Below are 19,380 nucleotides of genomic sequence, written 5' to 3'. Positions count from 1 at the left end.
ATGACCTGAGCCAAAGGCAGACTCTACCAACTGAGCCAGCCACCCAGGTGCCCTGGAGCCTATGGATTTAAGTATAAAGAATCAAGGGGCATCTGACTGGCACAGTTGGTAGAGCATGAGCCTCTCGATCCTGGCATTGTGAATTTGAACCCCACACTAGATGTAGAGATTACTTAAAAAAAAAAAAATCTAACAACAACAAAAAGGAATCACAACAGATATACTTGTTTGGGAGAGGACTTTCCTTTCAGCTCCCTGAAATTTATTTCTCCTCAACACTCCTTAAGGAGAGGGAGAAGACAGGGGAGACTCACACCTGTCTGGATTCAAGGAGGACCGCCTGGCAGGCAGCAGCCGGTTCTGTGTTCCTAATGTGCTCTCTGACAAAAGGTCAGGCTTGGAATTCCAATCTGGACACAGGCCCAGGAGGCAATGGACATATTCTGAGTAGGGTTTGGGAGAGAAAGGGAGCAGAGCCCACGATGGGTCCCATCCCCAGACCCATCCAGTAATTATTCACGTCGCCAGGGCATTTGGGGTAGGTGGCGTAGGTAAGCCCTACGGAGAGCGAGAGCACCTTTAGGACCCTCCCGTTGAAGGGAGGACCTCAGCAGTAACCTCTGCTCCTTACTCCCCCACCCCCTGAAAGAATGCGGGCTACAAGTAGTGAGTGACCAGCACCAGCGGGTCAGAGCTATTTCTGGCGCCAGAGGAGGCATCGGATTCCGGAGTCCGGGGGCAGGGGGAGGGGGAGGGGGAGGGGGAGGGGACAGGGTCAGGCCTGAGGCGCTTCCCGGACGCCCTCGCCTGCTAGGGGCTAGGCCTTTGGACGGAGGCCAGCTTCCCGCCCTTCCGGCCCTCGCCTCAGTTTCCCCATCCGCATAAGGGCCCGGCAAAAAGGTAATCATCCTTAAATTTAGAAGACGCTTCCTAATTGTTTTCATGGCTTAGAAATACCTCTTAATTTGCGTTCGAAAGAAATCAGAAGGGCCAAACGAAGGGTGGGTCAGCTGTGGCAGGGCCAGTTCTCGAGCCTGGCCAGCCTGGGTCGGTAGTACCAGCCTCAGAACCCGACGGGCGGAGGTTGGGCGGGGCGCGCCCCTCCCCCACTACCAGACTAGAGGCCAGGGGGGTTACCCGGGCGGGCCGGGGCGTGTCCCGGGGACGGACCCGGCCGGCCGCGGGGCGGGGCCTCCGGGACGGGGCGTGTCCCTCCGGGCGGGGGCGTGGCGGGCCAATGAGCGGAGCGGCTCGGAAGGAGGCGGGGTCTGTGCGCGGGTGCGGCGCGCTGCGGGGCGGTGGACGCAGGCAGAAGCGGGCGTCGCACGGACTGCCGGTCGGTGCCGCGCGGAGCTGGCGGCGGGATTGGCTGCGGCACTCGCGTGTCAGGCGGTTGCTAGGCTCCGGCCGCGCGCCCCGCCCTCGCGCTCGGCGCCCTCTCAGCGCCCGGTACGTGCTCGCGCGGAGGCTGCGGTGCGGTGCTCGCGCTCCTTGGGCTCGGCGGCGGCGGCGGCAGCGGCGGCAGCGGCGGCACGGCAGCTTGGCGCCGAGTCCCTCGGGAGCGGCGGCGGCGGCGCGGCGTCTTGCGGCCGGGAGTAGCAAGCACCTGCCGCGGCCCGCCCGCCGGCGCTCGGTGAGTGCGCCGCCCGTCCCCTGCCGCCGAGCCTAGCAGCCCAGGCCCTCGTCCCCGTGGCCGGCCGTGCCTCCCGAGGAACACCTGCTGCTGCTCGTGGTTTGGCCCAGGGTGGGGACACGGCCTCGGACGTCCTTGCGGGTGAGGCAGCGGCGCGGCTCGGGAAGAGCCGCCCCCCTCCTCTCGGCCCCTCAAGGCGAAGGCTCAGGGCGTTTCGCGGCCGGGCCCGGGCTCCGCGCCGCGGCGATGGGCCAGGCCTCAGCCCGACCCGCGCTCCGAGGAACGCGGGGCCTGCGCGTTGGCCGCAGGCGTGTGCGGCCTTCGGGCCGCCCCCTGGGCTTGCAGAGTGGGTCGTCGCGCGGCCCAGGGGGCGGAAGCCGGAGGATGGGGCATTGACCCCCCGCAGGAGGTGGGGAAGGGCGCTGCAGCCGCTGGGACCTGAGCTGCTCGGAGCCTTGGGGTCACCCCCCCCTACCACACACACACACACACACACACACACACACACACACACTCTTGAGCTTCTTTGGAAGCCTCCTGCCTTTTCACCTTTTTACTTGGTGTTTGGAAAACCAGATTCGCCAGCGGGTGTATTTGTAAAGTGTTTCCCGAGAAAATGATGTATCGATTTAGAATCCTGCTATAAATTTCAAGTTAATTTCATACAAACTCAAGTGCTAATTAAAAATGCTTATTTTAATCTCTGTGATCTGTGAAGCTCTTAGATTTGTAAACTGACTTACTTCGGGATTAGTTTTAATGATGATCATGAAGTTTTGCCTTGGTGGGAGCTAGAGCCTGGGACAGCACGTTTATAGCCTAAAGTTCTAACTTAAGAGCTGGGCCTGCTATTTCCCTAAATAAGCGAGGAGAAGCGATTCCTGGCATGGAACCCAGACTCACTGCAGGGAGGGTGGTGTTTATAGGACATAAGTCCAGATAAAGAGTTGGATGTGCTACTAGGTGTTTTGGAGTCTGGTGTAGGTGGGATATTGTAACTTTACCAGGTTGTTCTTTGCTTAGTGTTCAGAGACATAATTTTGAAATATTCCTATATTTAAAAAGATTCAGCCTTAGAGGCATAAAAATCTCTAGTTGGAGTATGGAGTAATTGAATTGAACTTTGCTGTGGAGCCAAGGCATAAGAGCTCATGGCCTGCGTGTTTAAAGGAGGCTGAGGAGCCATTTCTTTTCTTTCTTTCTTCTTTTTTTTTTTTTTTCCTGAGGAGCCATTTCTTGGAGAACTAAGATTTGAGGAGAGAGTAGGATGCATAGTGTGAGCTTGTTCAAAGCCTGTAGGATACTGTATGAAAGGAAGAATAAGCAGTACTATATAGGCAACAAACACCTGGTTGGAACATGGAAGCTCTTGTTGCTGTAAGCCTTGGTTGAAAGAGGAAGAGCAACTCTTTACTGTTTTCAAAAAGTTGATTTGACAGGGACACCTGGGTGGCTCAGGGTGTGATTCCTGGAATCCAGTCCCACATCAGGCTCCCTGCGAGGAGCCTGCTGATCCCTCTGCCTGTGTCTCTGCCTTTGTGTCTCATGAATAAATAAATAAATCTTAAAAAAAAAAAGTTGATTTGACAGAAACATTCATTTGCTTAGTGAATATTTGGCTTCACTGCTTGCCTAATTTTGAGGTAGGTTCAGGGGACCCATGTAAAAGAGGTTGGTTCTGCCCTTAAGGAACTCAGTTTCAGGGAAGTGGGGATTAGGGAACCTGTGATTGATAGTATCTGCCCACTAAGTGTGCTCACATGGTGCTCTGGGAGCCTGAGGAGAGGGAATTCCTAAGCTGAGGCTTGCAGGGCCAGCAGGAATTAGCTAGGGGACAGCAAGGTCCTGACACTTGGAACCACATGTACATGAGCTCCTAAAATAGCACCTGTGAGTCCTCCAGCTTGGCGAGTGGGATCCCTAGGCCTTTCTCTTTGTGAGTGGGAGTTCAGACTTTATACTCAGGTTGCAGAAGCCTGAGACGGCTTTTAAATTAGTGGAGTGGCATGGTCCAGACCTGTGTTTAGAAAGATCTTGCTGGTGGCCACAAAGGTAGTGTTAGGGAGGAGTGGGTTTAGGACCTCTGGCTGTGAGGTCAGCGATAAGAGGAGAGATGAGGAGCCAGCTGAGAGGCTGAATAGGTTGAGCAGAGGGAGTGCCAAGCTTGGGGCTAAGGGGGCAGGGAGAAGAAGCCTATATTCAGAAATGTGTGGGTCAAAAGAGTAAGCATGACCAAGGATTTCACTATTATCTTCTGCAAGTTTGCTTTTACCAAACATTGAGAATGATGAGGTATGGGGGCAGGGCCTGGGACCACTTACATTGAGATTATTTAGGGAAGAAGAGGCATGGCATTTAATTGTTAAAAATCTCTCTCACTTGAACTTGAGGCATTGCGTTTTCTGTTGGGCAGGGCTGTTGTATTGATCTCAGAGTAGCGGTGTTTTCTTTTCTTTTCTCTTCTCTTCTCTTCTCTTCTCTTCTCTTCTCTTCTCTTCTCTTCTCTTTCTTTCTTTTCCTTTTCTTTTCTTTTATTTTCTTTTCTTTTCTTTCTTTTCTTTTCTCTTTTCTTTCTTGTTCATTCTGGATGCAGATGAGTGTACATTCAATCCTTTACCTCACAGTTGTTCCAGTCTTTCCTGCTTTCTAGGTCAGTGATGTGATCGAACTACATCAGTCACGGTCAGGGGCCTTCTGTATTTCTTCTGTGTGCACCATTGCTAATGGTTATGAGAATCCTTTATATTGACTGAGGAAGCAGAGTCCTAGATGAGGAAATGTTCCCAAGGTCACACAACTGTCAACGTGTGGCAGAGTTAAGATTTGAATCCAGGTTGAATATTTGGCTATGCCCACCTGCATTTGTGTTGCATCAGGCTGATGATGGGTAGCCTTGGTTAGGTGCTTCTCTAGTGAACATCAGGCCCAGATGCCTGGTGATGGGCACAGCACCAGGGCAGTATGGAAGAAGTGATCAAGGACTCCACACAGAATTCTAGGAACATCCTGTGAGGGACCATTCTCAGAAACTATAGTTTGTCTGAGCCTTCTTTGGGGCCTGTGCTGGTGCTCTGGGCATGATGCTGAAGTAAGCCAAGGAGCTTGGGTCCTAGGCTGGCGAGGGCAGGCTTTAGGGTGGGACTTCATTTGAACTGGACCCTTAAGAAAGGTTAGTGGTTTGATTGGTGAAGGAGTTGATGGCAGGAAGGTCACAACTCTGTGGAAGGAAAAGAGGTTAGCAGAGGCAAGGGATGGGAGAAAGACTGGACACCTTTTCTGTATGTTCTGAAAGATTGTATTGGAACCAAAATGCCCCATAGAGGAATTTGGGTTATGTAGGAACAGGGATCCTTGAAGGCCTTGGAGCACAGCTGTGGTGATTTTAAGACGTGACAGTGGGATGTCTGGCTGGCTCAATCAGTAGAACATGGGATTCTTGCTCTTGAGGGTATATGTTTGATCCCCATGCTGGACATAGAGTTTATTTTAAAACATTTATTTATTATTATTAGTATTTTTTTTTCTAATTTTTAAAAAAGATTTTATTTATTCATGAGAGAGAGAGAGAGAGAGAGAGAGAGAAGGAGAGGGGCAGAGACACAGGCAGAGAGAGAAGCAGGCTTCATGCAAGGATTCCAATGTGGGACTTGATCCCAGAACTCTGGGATCAGGCCCTGAGCCGAAGACAGACGCTGAGCCACCCAGGCGTCCCAGTAGTATTATTTTTTAAGATTTTATTTATTTATCCATGAGAGACACAGAGAGAGGCAGAGACATAGGCAGAGGGGAAAATAGGCTTTCTGCAGGGAGTCTGATATGGGACTTGATCTCAGGACCCCGGGATCACGGTCTGAGCCAAAGGCAGACAGACCCTCAACCACTGAGCCACCCAGGTGCCCCTATTTAAAAACATTAAAAAAAAAAAATATATATATATATATAAATATAAGCCTCCATTGTGAGTGTGGAGACTGGACTAGAGGCAAGTTGGTTACTGTTATGGTCTGGTAAAGAGATGGGGGACCTAAACAAGAACAGTGGTCAGCAGGGGAGTGAGTAGAGAGAAAGAAGTTTCAAGATGAGGCAGTTTAGCGGACATTAGGGACCTGAATGGTGCTGGTACCATCAAGGATCTACTATTGAATAGAAGGGGCAGGAGATGACAATGGAATGTAAGGCAGCATCAACCAAGCACTGGTGAGGACTTGAGAGATTTGGTATAGAGAGGGGTGTTAGACTGCAAAATGGGATTGGGGGGGGCAGTGTCTGAGGCTGAGTCTGTGGCAGGCAGTCAAGATGAGCGGCTGTCCTCGGGACAGCTGAAAATGGAGGAGCGGAAGACCAGGCCATGCCTCAGGACCAGGGAGTGGAGCCAAAGGAAGTGTCCTTTGGGGAGAAGTTGGGCAAAAGACTGACCTGGAGGCTGAGCTGGGCCAGTGGGATATCCCTGGAAATTCTGAGTGGGATAGTGCTTGTGCCCCAGTTTTGAGTCTGTTGAAGGAAGAAGAAGGTAGAGGTAGAAAGAAGGGGTTGTGCTGTTGGTTTTTATGCCCCCATCTTTTTCTCCTTTTCTTGTGTTGACATTCCAGGCCTAGAGTGAGGTGATAGTGGTTTTGAATATACACGTGATTAATCTGGTCATTTCCCAGTGGGTCTGTGTCCATGCCTTTGGGTATTATTTTAAAGCAGTCTTCCTATGAGACACATAACCTGGTTTACCTTTTGACCGTCGTATTTCACGCTGATCATTAGTAATGCTGCTCAGATAGCAATTTCTATAAATAGGATGTTAGAGTAGTTTACAAAATTATACCAGCCAGAGGGCTTAATTTAGCTTTTTTTTTTAAGATTTTATTTATTTATTCATGACAGAGAGAGAGAGAGAGGCACAGGCACAGGCAGAAGGAGAAGAGAGAGAGAGAGAGAGGCACAGGCAGAGGGAGGAGAGAGAGAGAGAGAGAGAGAGAGAGAGGCACAGGCAGAGGGAGAAGCAGGCTCCATGCAGGGAGCCTGACATGGGACTCCATCCCTGGTCTCCAGGATCATACCCTGGGCTGAAGGTGGCGCCAAACCGCTGGGCCATTGGGGCTGCCCTTAATTTAGCTTTAATGAATAGTGTTTCCTATTTTCCTATATTTTGGGTTTGATAGCTAAGCGTTTTCTTAGCTTAGCTCTGGGTCCAGGATAGGAAGATGGTGGGACACCATGGTACAGTATCATAAACTGAAGGTATCTAAGTTCGTGAAGCTGTTTTGAGTTCTCTGTTGGATGGGAATAAATCCAAATGAAACTTTAGCAGTATGCTGATTTAACTTATACTTAAAATTTTTTTTTAAACAAAAATTTTTAAAAACTTTATTTACTTAAGCAATCTCTACACCCATCGTGGAGCTTGAAATTACAACCCCGAGATCAAGAGCCATGTGCTCTATTGACTGAGCCAGCCAGGCACCCCAATTTATACTTGTATTTTATTTTATTTTATTTTTTTAAGATATTATTTATTTATTCATGAGAGACATACATAGAGAGGGAAACAGAGACACAGGCAGAGGGAGAAGCGAGCTCCACGCAGGGAGGCCGATGTGGGACTCGATCCTGGGACTCCAGGATCACACCCTGGGCCAAAGGCAGGCGCTAAACCGCTGAGCCACCCAGGGATCCCCTTGTATTTTATTTTATTTTATTTTTTATTTTTTATTTTTTTTTTTAAGATTTTATTTATTCATGAGAGACACAGAGAGAGAGGCAGAGACACAGGCAGAGGGAGAAGCAGGCTCCATGCAGGGAGCCCGATGTGGGACTCGATCCCGGGACTGCAGGATCACACCCTGGGCCGAAGGCAGGCACTAAACCACTGAGCCACCCCGGGATCCCCCCCTTGTATTTTATTTTAAAAATTGTTTTTAAACATACATTTTTAAAAGTAGGCTTCTAGTGGGAACAATCAGCTAAATATAAAAAGTCACGTTTATGACTGAATGTCTGTCCTGCACATCATGGGGTGCATTTAATAGCATTGAGGTTAAAATATTTTCTAAGTTTTAGATATTGGAAAATTTTTAAATTACCATTTTTTAAAAAGATTTAAAAATTTTATTTATTCATGAGACAGGAGAGAGAGGCTCAAACACAGAGGGAGAAGCAGGCTCCCTGCAGGGAGCCCAACACATCCCTGGACTAGGGATCACGCTGGGAGTAGAAGGCAGACGCTCAACTGCTGAGGCACCCAGGCGTCCCTAATTATCATTTTTTAAAATTAAGTAACCTTTGTGCCCAGCATGGGGCTCGAACTTATGACTCTGAGATCAAAACTTTCGTGCTGTACAGATTCTGAGCCAGTATGGCACCCCATTGGAATTATTTTTTTCTCTTTGAAATTGTTTATAATTTTTGATCCTGGATTAATTCTACAGAAAACATTTAGTTTTCTTTGTTACCTTTGACAAAGAAGGGTGACTAATTGGTGGGGTGGACAGGAGACTGAGTGGCATTCCCTACTTCCTTTGGTGTAATTCTGTTTTGGTTGTGGGCATTCACCAATGTTGGATCCTTCTTTTCCTGCAAGGCCACTGCTCTGCAGGAAGATAAAAAGATTTGGGATACCTGGGTAGCTCAGTGGCTGAACGTCTGCCTTTGGCTTAGGTCGTGATCCCGAGGTCCTGGGATTGAGTTCTGTAGAAGGCCCCTCTTAGGGAGCCTGCTTCTCTCTCTGCCTATGTCTCTGCCTGTCTCTGTCTCTCATGAATAAATAAATCTTTTTTTTTTTTAAGAGGATTTAAAGCAGCCTAGTGTTAGAAGGCGAGGTTAGGGACTTGAAAATTTCAGAGAGATTTCTGCAAAAGAAAGATGATGGGTACTTCCATACTTGGCAAAATGATTATGGAATTTTAAAACAGTGTAGTTCCTGGGGATGTCTGGGTGGCTCAGTGGTTGAGCATCTGCCTTTGGCTCAGGTCATGATCCTGGGGTCCTGGGATCGATTCCTGCATCGGACTCCCTGTGGGGAGCCTGCTTCTCCCTCTGCCTGTGTCTCTGCCTTTCTCTCTGGGAGTCTCTCATGATGGATGAATAAAGTCTTTTTTTTTTTTTTTTATGATAGTCACAGAGAGAGAGAGAGGCAGAGACACAGACAGAGGGAGAAGCAGGCTCCCTGCACCGGGAACCTGACTTGGGATTTGATCCCGGGTCTGCAGGATCGCGCCCTGGGCCAAAGGCAGGCGCTGAACTGCTCCGCCACCCAGGAATCCCTGAATCAAGTCTTTAAAACCTCCCCACCCCCAAAAAAACACTGTAGTTTGGAAAAAGCTGTATCAAGTAATTACATATATTTAAGATAATAAATTTAGGGGGCATACAGGTGGCTCAGTTGGTTAAACTCTTGGTTTTGGCTCAGTGTTATGAGATTGAGCCCCACATGGGGCTCTGCGCCCGGCACCAAGTCTACTTCTCTCCCTTCCCCTCCCAGCAATTCCCTGGCGCTCACACAAACACACACACAAACCCTCCCCCGCCCCCCGTCTCTCAAATAAATAAATAAATAAATAAATAAATAAATACATAAAATCTTTAAGAAATTTGGAAAATAGGAAGTAGGAAAGAAAGGAAAAATCCTTTGTCTCTCTATTTTAGTCTTCAAGTTTTATTTATTGAAGTAATCTTTACGCCCCTTGTGGGGCTTGAACTCACAACCCCAAGATCAAGAGTCTCATGTTCGGAATCCCTGGGTGGCGCAGCGGTTTGGCGCCTGCCTTTGGCCCAGGGCTTGATCCTGGAGACCTGTGGTCGAATCCCACATTGGGCTCCCGGTGCATGGAGCCTGCTTCTCCCTCTGCCTGTGTCTCTGCCTCTCTCTCTCTCTCTCACTGTGTGCCTATCATAAATAAATAGAAATTAAAAAAAAAAAAAAAAAAAGAGTCTTACGTTCAGGCAGCCCGGCAGCCCGGGTGGCTCAGTGGTTTAGCGCCACCTTCGGTCCAGGGCCTGATCCTGGAACCCGTGATCAAGTCCTACGTCGGGCTCCCTGCATGGAGCCTGCTTCTTCCTCTGCCTGTGTCTCTGCCTCTCTCTTTCTCTGTGTGTGTCTCTCATGAATAAATAAATCTTTAAAAAAAAAAAAAAAAAAAAGAGTCTCATGTTCTTCCCACTGAGCCAGCCAGGCACCCCTCGTCTTTCTTTTAGTAGGAAATACCAACACATGCTACAAACTCAGAAAGTTCAAAAGGATTATACAGGGGAAAGCTTTCTTTCACCCATCCCTTCAATCACCAGTTCTCCTTAGGAGCAGCTATTATCCCCTGAGACCTGGCTGTCCTCCATAGACCTTGGGCAGCACTTTTACTGAATTTAGGTTAATAGCACAGATTTCATTTGTATACTGCTTTTCTCCTAGCATTATAGCATGGGCTGTGTTCTAGAAATATTAATATTTCTAATGGTTAACCTGTTCCTAGTTCTTAGATGGTTATTCCTTACTTTGATGTAATAGGTAATGGGGGATCCCTGGGTGGCGCAGCGGTTTGGCGCCTGCCTTTGGCCCAGGGCGCGATCCTGGAGACCCGGGATCAAATCCCACGTCGGGCTCCCGGTGCATGGAGCCTGCTTCTCCCTCTGCCTGTGTCTCTGCCTCTCTCTCTCTCTCTCTGTGACTATCATAAATAAATAAAATTAAAAAAAAAAAATGATGTAATAGGTAATGTTGCTATTAACATCTTTGGGCATTAAGGTTTTTTTATAATCTCTTATCACCATATTAAATATAAGCTTTTTTAAAAAGTGAGATGTGGGCAGCCTGGGTGGCTCAGCGGTTTAGCGCCACCTTCAGTCCAGGGTGTGATCCTGGAGATCCGGGATCGAGTCCCACGTTGGGCTCCCTGCATGGAGCCTGCTTCTCCCTCTGCCTGTGTCTCTGCCTCTCTCTCTCTCTCTCTCTCTGTTTCTCATTAATAAATAAAATCTTAAAAAAAATAAAATAAAAAAGTGAGATGTGACTTAGAGTTTTGCAGAAGCACACCTATAATATCAAGTGAGGCGGGTTTATATTGCTCTTTGTTTTTAGGTATGGTGTATGTTTTCCCTACTCCCTTTTCTGTGACTTGCATGGATGTGCAATTTTTATAGTTATGCAGAGGCCCATACTCAGTGTTCTCTGCCATTGGGGGTATGTGTAACTAAAGATTTATTCTTTTGAGACTGTCACAGCCCTTGGATACTCTTAAATATAGGGGAGAGTGCCAGTTGAGGGGGGCTAAAGGACAAGTGAGACACTTGGAAGGATGTGTGGTATTCAGGGAAACAGTGGCCAGTGTCTAGCTTGGTCTCTTGTTTGGCATTTGCTCTTCATTTCTGTGGGTGTTGAATTTTTGTATATGAAGTATGGGAATCTATAAACAAGCACTTCTTACAGAGTTCTTTCTTTTTTATTTTATTTATTTATTTATTTTTAATTTTTATTTATTTATGATCGTCACAGAGAGAGAGAGGCAGAGACATAGGCAGAGGGAGAAGCAGGCTCCATGCACCGGGAGCCCGTCGTGGGATTCGATACCGGGTCTCCAGGATCGCGCCCTGGGCCAAAGGCAGGCGCTAAACCGCTGTGCCACCCAGGGATCCCTATTTTATTTATTTTTAATTATTTTTTATAAGTAAGCTCTATACCCAACATGGGACTTGAACTCACAACCTGAAATCAAGAGTCACATGCTCTACTGACTGAGCCAGCCCAGTGCCCCCAGACTTCTTTCTAGTAGTTGGTATCTATGTACTGAAACAGATTAGTGGACTTGGAAAATGTTTGTTTTTGCAAATGATATGGTCGTTTCTGTTTTACCTCTCTTTGTGCTGGGAACATTTCCCCTCAAGCATTCTGGGAGTTGAAATGGGATTATTTAAGATTCCTAAGGCTGTCTGTCTATAGCAGAAGTGAACCAGTTTTGCCTTGGTTGTCATAAATGCCTGTCTTAATTAGCTCAGTTCTCTAGGACTGGGTTGATCTTCTAGCCATTTTTTGCCAAGAAAAATTATACAGTCAATAATGAAATTCTAAATTGCATTTCCTTTTAATTTGGCTATTAATTAGAACCTGGGACATCATCCATTTTCCGGACCCTTGTTTTACTATGGAATGTCTCCATAAAACACGAATCTCTTGTTACTGTAAAAATCCTATGTATTCTCCTGTTTGGGCTGGTAGGTTGTCTTTGCCTTGGATCTGCCTCAGGGAGTCTTGCTTACTGGAATTTTTTTTTTTTTTTTTTTTTTTAAATAACAGAGACTAGCCTGATGAGTAGCCAGCCCTTGAGCTGGGGTGGATTCTGAGTCTTGTGGAAAATGAGGAAGTGTAGAGAACTTTGCTCTACCTATTATGTTAAGCATGCCTGAATAAGTGTCTTATATATTTTTAGACAGAGCAGTATTGGGAAGATTGAATTGCCTGAGTGGAGAAATTTAGTGGGAGGAGACTAGAAGAGAAGCTCTTTATTAAAGATCTAAAAATAGAATTCATTAAAGTCACAAATAGATAACAGGATTCCTGTCTCACTCTGTCTTCTGGATTTGTGCTACCAACTGTTGCTTCTGCTTACCTGGAAAAGATCACAATATTTTGTCAGAAGGGTCAACAGTATAGACTTAAAATACTGTTTGCCAGTTTGAAGATGTATTTTTTCCAGTTTTTATTTTTAAATAGTAAATTTATTTTTTATTGGTGTTCAATTTGCTAACATACAGAATAACACCCAGCGCTCATCCCGTCAAGTGCCCCCCTCAGTGCCCGTCACCCACTCACCCCCACCCCCTGCCCTTGCTTTTTCCAGTTTTAAATTACTTTAAAAAGTGAGTGGATTCCTTGATGCTCGGAAGAAATTCTTGGCAGGAAAAGTTGATTCTTCTGCTTGCAGTACCAGTCTTGAGCAGGGCCTGTGGGGTCCTCTGTCCCCTCAAAGCTCTTAGTGTGTTTTGCTTCTGGTTGGGCACTGCTGACCAGAGAGGGGACTCTCATATAAGTCATCTAATTTACCCCCAATGCCACCTTAATCAGATGGCACTTTAGGTCTCTGTTTTTTTGTTTTTGTTTTTGTTTTTGTTTTTTTTTTTTAGGAGGTTTTCTTCTTGATTTCAAAAAGCTGGAAAGGAAGATGGCTGCTCATGCTTTCTTCTTTTGCATGCCTCTGGTGCCCTGGGCTGCCTCTGCCCTTTCCTTCTGTGTGAGGGAGTGAAGGAATGTCCTTGCCTCCCTGCTTCCCTTCTGCCATGAGCTTCTAGGGAGAATAGGGCCCATTGTGGGCTGTGCAGGCACAGCCCTCCACGTCAGTGTCAGGTCTGCTGTGGCCTCTGCCCTGTCTGCTGTGGTTCCTGGATGCTGAGGGCCCAGCAAGCAGTCATTTCCTCACATGCTACCCTGCCTTTCAGAACTGTTCTGAGGGATGGTATTTGTGCTTCGTTTGCCCCTAGCTCTGCCCTCTTTTGTCACGACTTGATAAACATTCTTGTGGACCCCTTTGCAGGCCTGAGCTCACTCTTGCTGCAGGTTTGAGGCCATATTTGGAGAAGCAGGCCTGCTGCTCCCAAGGGTGACTTATTTATTGCCTGGTCACAGGAGGTTGGGCACACTCCATCCAGGCCTTTCTTACGTTTGGAATCCTCTGGGAAGCATAGATTAATCTATTTGTGAATGAAATTAGACTTTAAATTTTTTAAAATTTATTTTGGCCCTCAATTTAATCTCAGTAAAGCTGGAAAATATTTGATTTAGCCTTAATCAACTGTAGAACTGTTGAAGATATGAAATGCCAGAATATGATTCTCTAGATAGGGGAAGCCAGAGGGACTCAGCTTTTTAGAAAAAACAGGTTTGTTCTGGATAGGGGCTCTCTGCTGATATCATAATGTCTTCCTTGGTCATCAGGCCGTTCTCTTGACCACAGGCCAATGTGTCCCTGGCAAAAAGTATGAGGTACTTACAGTTTTGGTGAGTGGACATACAGGCTGCTTCTTTTTCAGGGATGTTCGCTTCATACAGGGAGCCGGACATGTGGTCAGCTGTTGTGTGTTAGGAGATTCTGTGAGGAGTAGGTGAGTGAGCTGGTATGGCAGGAAGATGAAAAAGGCCTGATCAAACCCTCTTGAAATTTGCTAAGGGCTTTTCTACATGAAGTCTATATGATCGCGTGGATGGCTACTGTTGTTTCTCTAAAACCCAGATAGGGAGACTTTGGAATGGTCCTGTAATTTGTTGTTGATTATCTGAGTAAGAAAAATTCCATTATTTCCATGATGCTTCAATATGTATGATTTCTTTGTCTTCTGTGGAAGTATCTTCTGAAAGGAACAGCTGGCACTAGCACTACTCTGGATTTTTGCCTTCCTCCTACCTTTTTTTTTTTTTCCCTTTTATTAGAAGGGGGAAAATGTAGCTTATTTTATCCTTCTGCCTGATCAGAGTGATACCTCTCTTTTCTCGGTTTTAGGATTCGAAGTGGCATTTTGTTTTTTATCAAATAAAGAAATAAAACATACTTGCCATGCTGATATCCCACTGCAAATGCCAGCATTTATTGTAAGGTAGTATTGAGGAGAACTTCTTTCAGATTGTGCCGGGTCGTACATAGTATTTTGGGTCATGACTTCCCTCAAGAGGTCAAATCTGCTTACTGAAGGTCCTTGCATTTTAGCAAGACCAGCAAGAGTTTTGGCAGGCATAAGCCTGATGAGGTTGAACAGTGAAAACACTGAGTGTCCTCAGCAGTAGAAATGGGGCCCTGAGGAAGGAACCTACCAGATGTACTGAGTCCCGTGGGACTCTTGCATCCTGCTGTGGCCTTAAGTAGGCCTTTGACCTCTCTGCCTAAGGAAAAATTGGGATAGAACATCCTTCCCATAGACTATTGAGAAGGCACCCGGCTGACTCCATTGGTAGAGCATCTGACTCTTCATCTCTTGATCTTAGGCTTGTGAGTTCAAGCCCCACGTTTGGTGTAGAGATCACTTAAATAAATAAAACTTAAAAAAAAGAAAAGAAAGGTTGACTGGTAATATGCCCTGCACTGCTCCATAATTACTGCTTGTTAATATTTGTCCTTTTACTTTCTGGTATAAACTACGAGTCTAATAATAAAGGCTGGTTATATTTCTTAGGTTGAATTACGTGTTTAGAGGTGTTTTTTATTGTCTTCTGTAATTTTATATGTAAATAGGTGATTTTTTAAAAAATATTTATTCATGAGAGACAGAGAGAGAGAAAGAGAGAGAGAGGCAGGGACACAGGCAGAGGGAGAAGCACATTCCATGCAGGGAGCCCAACATGGGACTCGATCCCGGGCCTCCAGGATCACGCCCTGGGCTGAAGGTGCGCTAAACCGCTGAGTCACCCTGGCTGCTGGCTGCCCGATATTTTTTTTTTTTTTTTTAAAGATCTATTTGAGAGCATGAGTGAACACAAGCAGGGGGAGGGACAGAGTCTGGAGACGGAGAGGTAGACCCCCGCCCCCCCCCCCCCAGCGAGGAGCCAGTTTTGGGACTCTATCCTAGGATTCCTGAGATCATAACTTGAGCCAAAGTCAGAAGCTTACTTACTTAACCTGAGCCACCCAAGCGCCCTGTGATAGGTGATTTTATATGCAGCAAATGGTTGATGGAAACAAACAAACCTAGACTCAAGCCCATTGGTACATCCCAGAAAGCAGCTCTGCCTTGACTGCTCGCTTCTCTCTGGAACTTTGAGTGCTCTGGTGGCTTGTTGGGGCTGGTGGTCCTTTGAGGCATTGGCCCCTGTCAAGATGAGTAGAGGACTGAAATAGTTTGAGGACTAGGGTCTCTCTGTGAACTAACCAACATTGTTTAGATGTATTTTTTTTTTTTTTAAGTAGTCTTTTGCTTAGTGTGGGGCTCAGACTCACAACCCCCAGATCACATGCTCCACCAGCTGAGCCAGGCAGGTACCCTAACATTGTTTAGATTTTTAAGGAGTTTCTTTGGAGATTGTGCCCATTTTTGTTTTCTTGAATCTCACCAGTGAAGTAGGAGTATAGACTAGCAAGGTTGCCATGTGAGTTGAGTGACTGAAAGCGCTCCGTTTTCTTTCCTGTATAACGTCTTATATCTTTTCTAGTTATCAACAGCAGTGCATGCCTTACAGTAAAAGCCCTTGCTTGCCAAAGGACTACGCCTGTACTTATTTTTCCCCCACATGACCATCTGACCTTCTGACAGGGTAGCTTATAAAACTTTGACATTGAAGCCAACATGCATTATAAGGGACTTGGAACAAGTGGGTGCTCCTGGTTATATGATGGCAGCAGCAGATTCTGTACCTGGAACATGTAATTTTTTTTTTTTTTTTTTAGATTTTATTTATTTATTCATGAGAGAGACAGAGAGAGAGGCAGAGACATAGGCAGAGGGAGAAGCAGGCTCCATGCAGGGAGCCCGATGCAGGTCAATCCCAGGACTTCAGGATCACACCCTGAGCTCAAGGCAGATGCTTAACTGCTGAGCCACCCAGCCATCCCTGGAACATGTAATTCAATAGAGCTCTAGGGTTGGAATTCTTTAGAACGGGAATTTTATGTGTCTTTCTTTTTTCTTTTCTTTTCTTTTCTTTTCTTTTCTTTTCTTTTCTTTTCTTTTCTTTTCTTTTTTTCTCTTTTCTTCTTTTCTTTTTTTCTTTTCTTTTCTTTTCTTTTCTTTTCTTTTCTTTTCTTTTCTTTTCTTTTCTTTTCTTTTCGGTTAATAGGAAGAAACTTAGTATGGAATATCTGAACCTTACTGTATAAAGTCATCATTCTCCCTGGAAAACAGAACTGTTATGGGCTTCCTTGACTCCTTGAGGGACAAACTGAGCACAAATCTTTGGGGTGTGATGAGGTGAGGGTACAGGCAGTGGTGCCCAATTTTAAAGCAGGGAATAATTGTACTAAAGACAAAAATTGGGTTCTAGCCTCCGGGTGATACAGGCACTGTGTTTTTTATGATTTTATATTGGGCGGGAACTGCCTCTGGGTTTCCAGTGGAGAAGTCTCCAGGTGATTTCCAGATAGTGAAGGCATTTGGTTTCTGACCTTTGTGTTAGAGGCAGATGAAGGTAGAGCTCTGGTTGGTATCAGATAAGAAAATGACCTGATACCACCAGAGGGGAGTTGAAAATAAAGCTGTAAATGCTCACTCTAAATCCTCTAATAGGCCAGAGGGGAAGAAAAGCCCACAGGGCCGCTCCCAGCCTGGGAGTCATCCCAGACAGTGCAGAACCAGTGTGGTCCAGAGGAGGCCACTGTATAGAAGCTGATTCTCAATAGAACAGGAGAAACCTCAATGTGGAAGGAAGTACGCTTCTTGTCACTGTGGGGGTATTATTGACCTTGGCAGTTTTATTTCAGGTTTGAGTCTGAGGTAGAAAAACCAGGACATAGTGATGTATATAGTGGTGCCCACGTTCCTTAGCTAGTTTGCTCCTGTAGGTTGTCTGAAGCATAGAAATACTACATTCATATGAGGTGATGGGTGACTGGATTATTTGTATTTTGTATGTATTTTAAAGTGTTTCTTGGGATGCCTGGGTGGCTCAGCGGTTGAGCATCTGCCTTCAACTCAGGGCGGGGTCCTGGGCTTGAGTCCCGCATGGGGTTCCCTGCAGGGATCCTGCTTCTGCCTCTATGTCTCTGCCTTTCTCTGTGTCTGTCATGAATAAATAAATACAATCTTTAAAAAAAAAATAAAATGTTTCTTTTGTGTCAGGTCCTTAATATCCTTTATGTGCATTAGTACACCTAGTGAATCTCTGCTTATAATTGGAAAGAGTTAAAAACAAAAGGAATTTGATCTAGGAGTGTTTAAGATTAAACACTGATTATTAAGCAGCCTTACAACACAGGCTTGCCTATGAACTGTGAAGAGGCCTGTCATCAGGTGTGCAGTGGGCCTGTCCTGTTGACACTGGGTTTCAGTGATTTGTTCCTTCATTCAGCAGGTGTTTTTCCAGTCCCTGTCATGCCCTGGGCACTGTGCTAGGCTACAGGGTTGGATCTGGTAATAGGTGAGACAGGCCCTGCCCCAACCAGGCAAAAGAAGGAAGAAGAGTGAAGATTATTTCCTCAGAAAAAAGTATGTTTTAGAGAGGCTGAGGGTCCCACCCTTAGGAAGTGATCATAGGCAGTCAGAGTGCCTCTGATTCATCATAAGGGGGAGTAGGAAGCTAGGCCCAACTCAGAGGATGATATGAGGGATCAAGGAGAGGCTAAGAGGCAGTTCTAGATGATGATGATGATGATGCTTATGATTATGTTTTTACCGAAGTATTGTTGACACACAGTGGTACATTCATTTCAAGTGTGCGACGCAGTGATTGGGCATCTCTACAGTTCTAGATTATTTTCAAAGCCAGGCTGACATTTAGGCACACATAGGTGTGTCTCCGGTGGTGGGGCCTGCAAAATGGTGTTTCAGAGATTGGTCAGAGTGAACTGTGGGAGCCCTCTTGGTTTGGTGGTGATTTGGATAAGGGTGTGCGGCAGGCAGGAGGTGTGTGTTTGGGAGATAACTGAGAAAGCTGCAGGAAGAGATGGGAGAGGGATTAGAGAAGATGAAACTGGAAAAGAGAGGGGAGGGAGAAGATAGCAGTGAGAGAAAGAACTTTGTTAGGTTTTTTCTGTTAATCCCCCAAGTCTGCTGGAGGAGGTAGGAGTCACGGGGACAGGGAGGGGGGTGGGGACTAGAAACCACTCTGGGGTCAAGTTGGCTAGCAGTAGGGATGGGAGATGCTTATAGAGACTTTAGCCAGCCCTGAGATGATGGATTTATGGTGGAGAGGTAGCTTCTGAATAGAAACTAAAGCAGTGATGTTGGACTAAGCCAGAGTTGAGGAATTGTGGAATAGGAAAGGGAATGCTGGTGTGCTTTACAGGGAAGCAAGTTAAAACTCTTCAGGCTGTGAGAGTCAGGAAAATCTGCAGTGGGAGGAATAATGCCTGGAGGGGACACATTTTGGTCACCCACTTAAACAGCACACCTTTACTCTGTCCCTGGGGACTAGTTGAGCAATGGCTAAAGGAGGCTGCATATCAGCTTAATAATTAACTGAGATGTTGGAATGTGGAACCAGGGGAGTGGGCTGGGGGCTTCCTAATGCCAAACCCCAGATTTAGAGGTACCCACTTAGTTGCCTGTGGTGCTACCCTCTGTGTTCAGTCTTGGCTGGATTCTCTTTCTGCATGTGCTGTTTTGCATAGTCTTTAAGCTTTTCCAGGGTTGGTTTGGTTTTATGTTTACTCGATTTTATTTTATTTTTATTTTTAAAGATTTATTTATTTATTTATGATAGAGAGAGAGAGGCCGAGACACGGGAGGAAGGAGAAGCAGGCTCCATGCCGGGAGCCCGACGCAGGACTCGATGCCGGGACTCCAGGATCATGCCCTGGGCCAAAGGCAGGCGCTAAACCGCTGAGCCACCCAGGTGTCCCTGTCATATTTGCTTCTGCATTCACTCTGTTGTAGTATCACTTTATCTTAATGAAACAATATATTTATTTATTTGTTTATTTTAAAATAGGCTCCACACCCAACATGGGGCTTGAATTCACCACCCCGAGATCCAGAGTCACATGCTCTATCAACTGATTCAGCCAGTTGATTCAGTATTTTCAGTCCCTAAAAATACATTCTTAAACTGTTGTTAAACTTAGCCACTGAGATGTCCCTTCTTCTTCTTCTTTTTTTTTTTTTAATAAGATTTTATTTATTTATTCATGAGAGACACA

The 19,380-nt window shown here is 46.1% G+C and overlaps 1 protein-coding gene across 4 annotated transcripts in view; it reads left to right on the top strand.

Annotated features, from left to right (window-relative positions):
• The first annotated feature begins 764 nt into the window (after positions 1 to 764).
• DAG1 (dystroglycan 1) overlaps positions 765 to 19,380 on the top strand; it is a 71,334-nt gene continuing 52,718 nt past the window's right edge. Inside the window, exon 1 of one of the 4 annotated variants that reach the window (XM_077858875.1) lies at positions 765 to 900. The gene's annotated coding sequence lies outside the window, so the exon portion shown is untranslated. The other 3 variants (XM_077858873.1, XM_077858874.1, XM_077858876.1) reach the window with 3 other exon arrangements.

Source organism: Canis aureus, chromosome 19 (genome assembly GCF_053574225.1).
Source record: "Canis aureus isolate CA01 chromosome 19, VMU_Caureus_v.1.0, whole genome shotgun sequence".
NCBI classification, from domain to species: domain Eukaryota; kingdom Metazoa; phylum Chordata; class Mammalia; order Carnivora; family Canidae; genus Canis; species Canis aureus.
The sequence above is the reverse complement of the archived record's forward strand: the minus strand, read 5'-3'. Positions and strand labels throughout refer to the sequence as shown.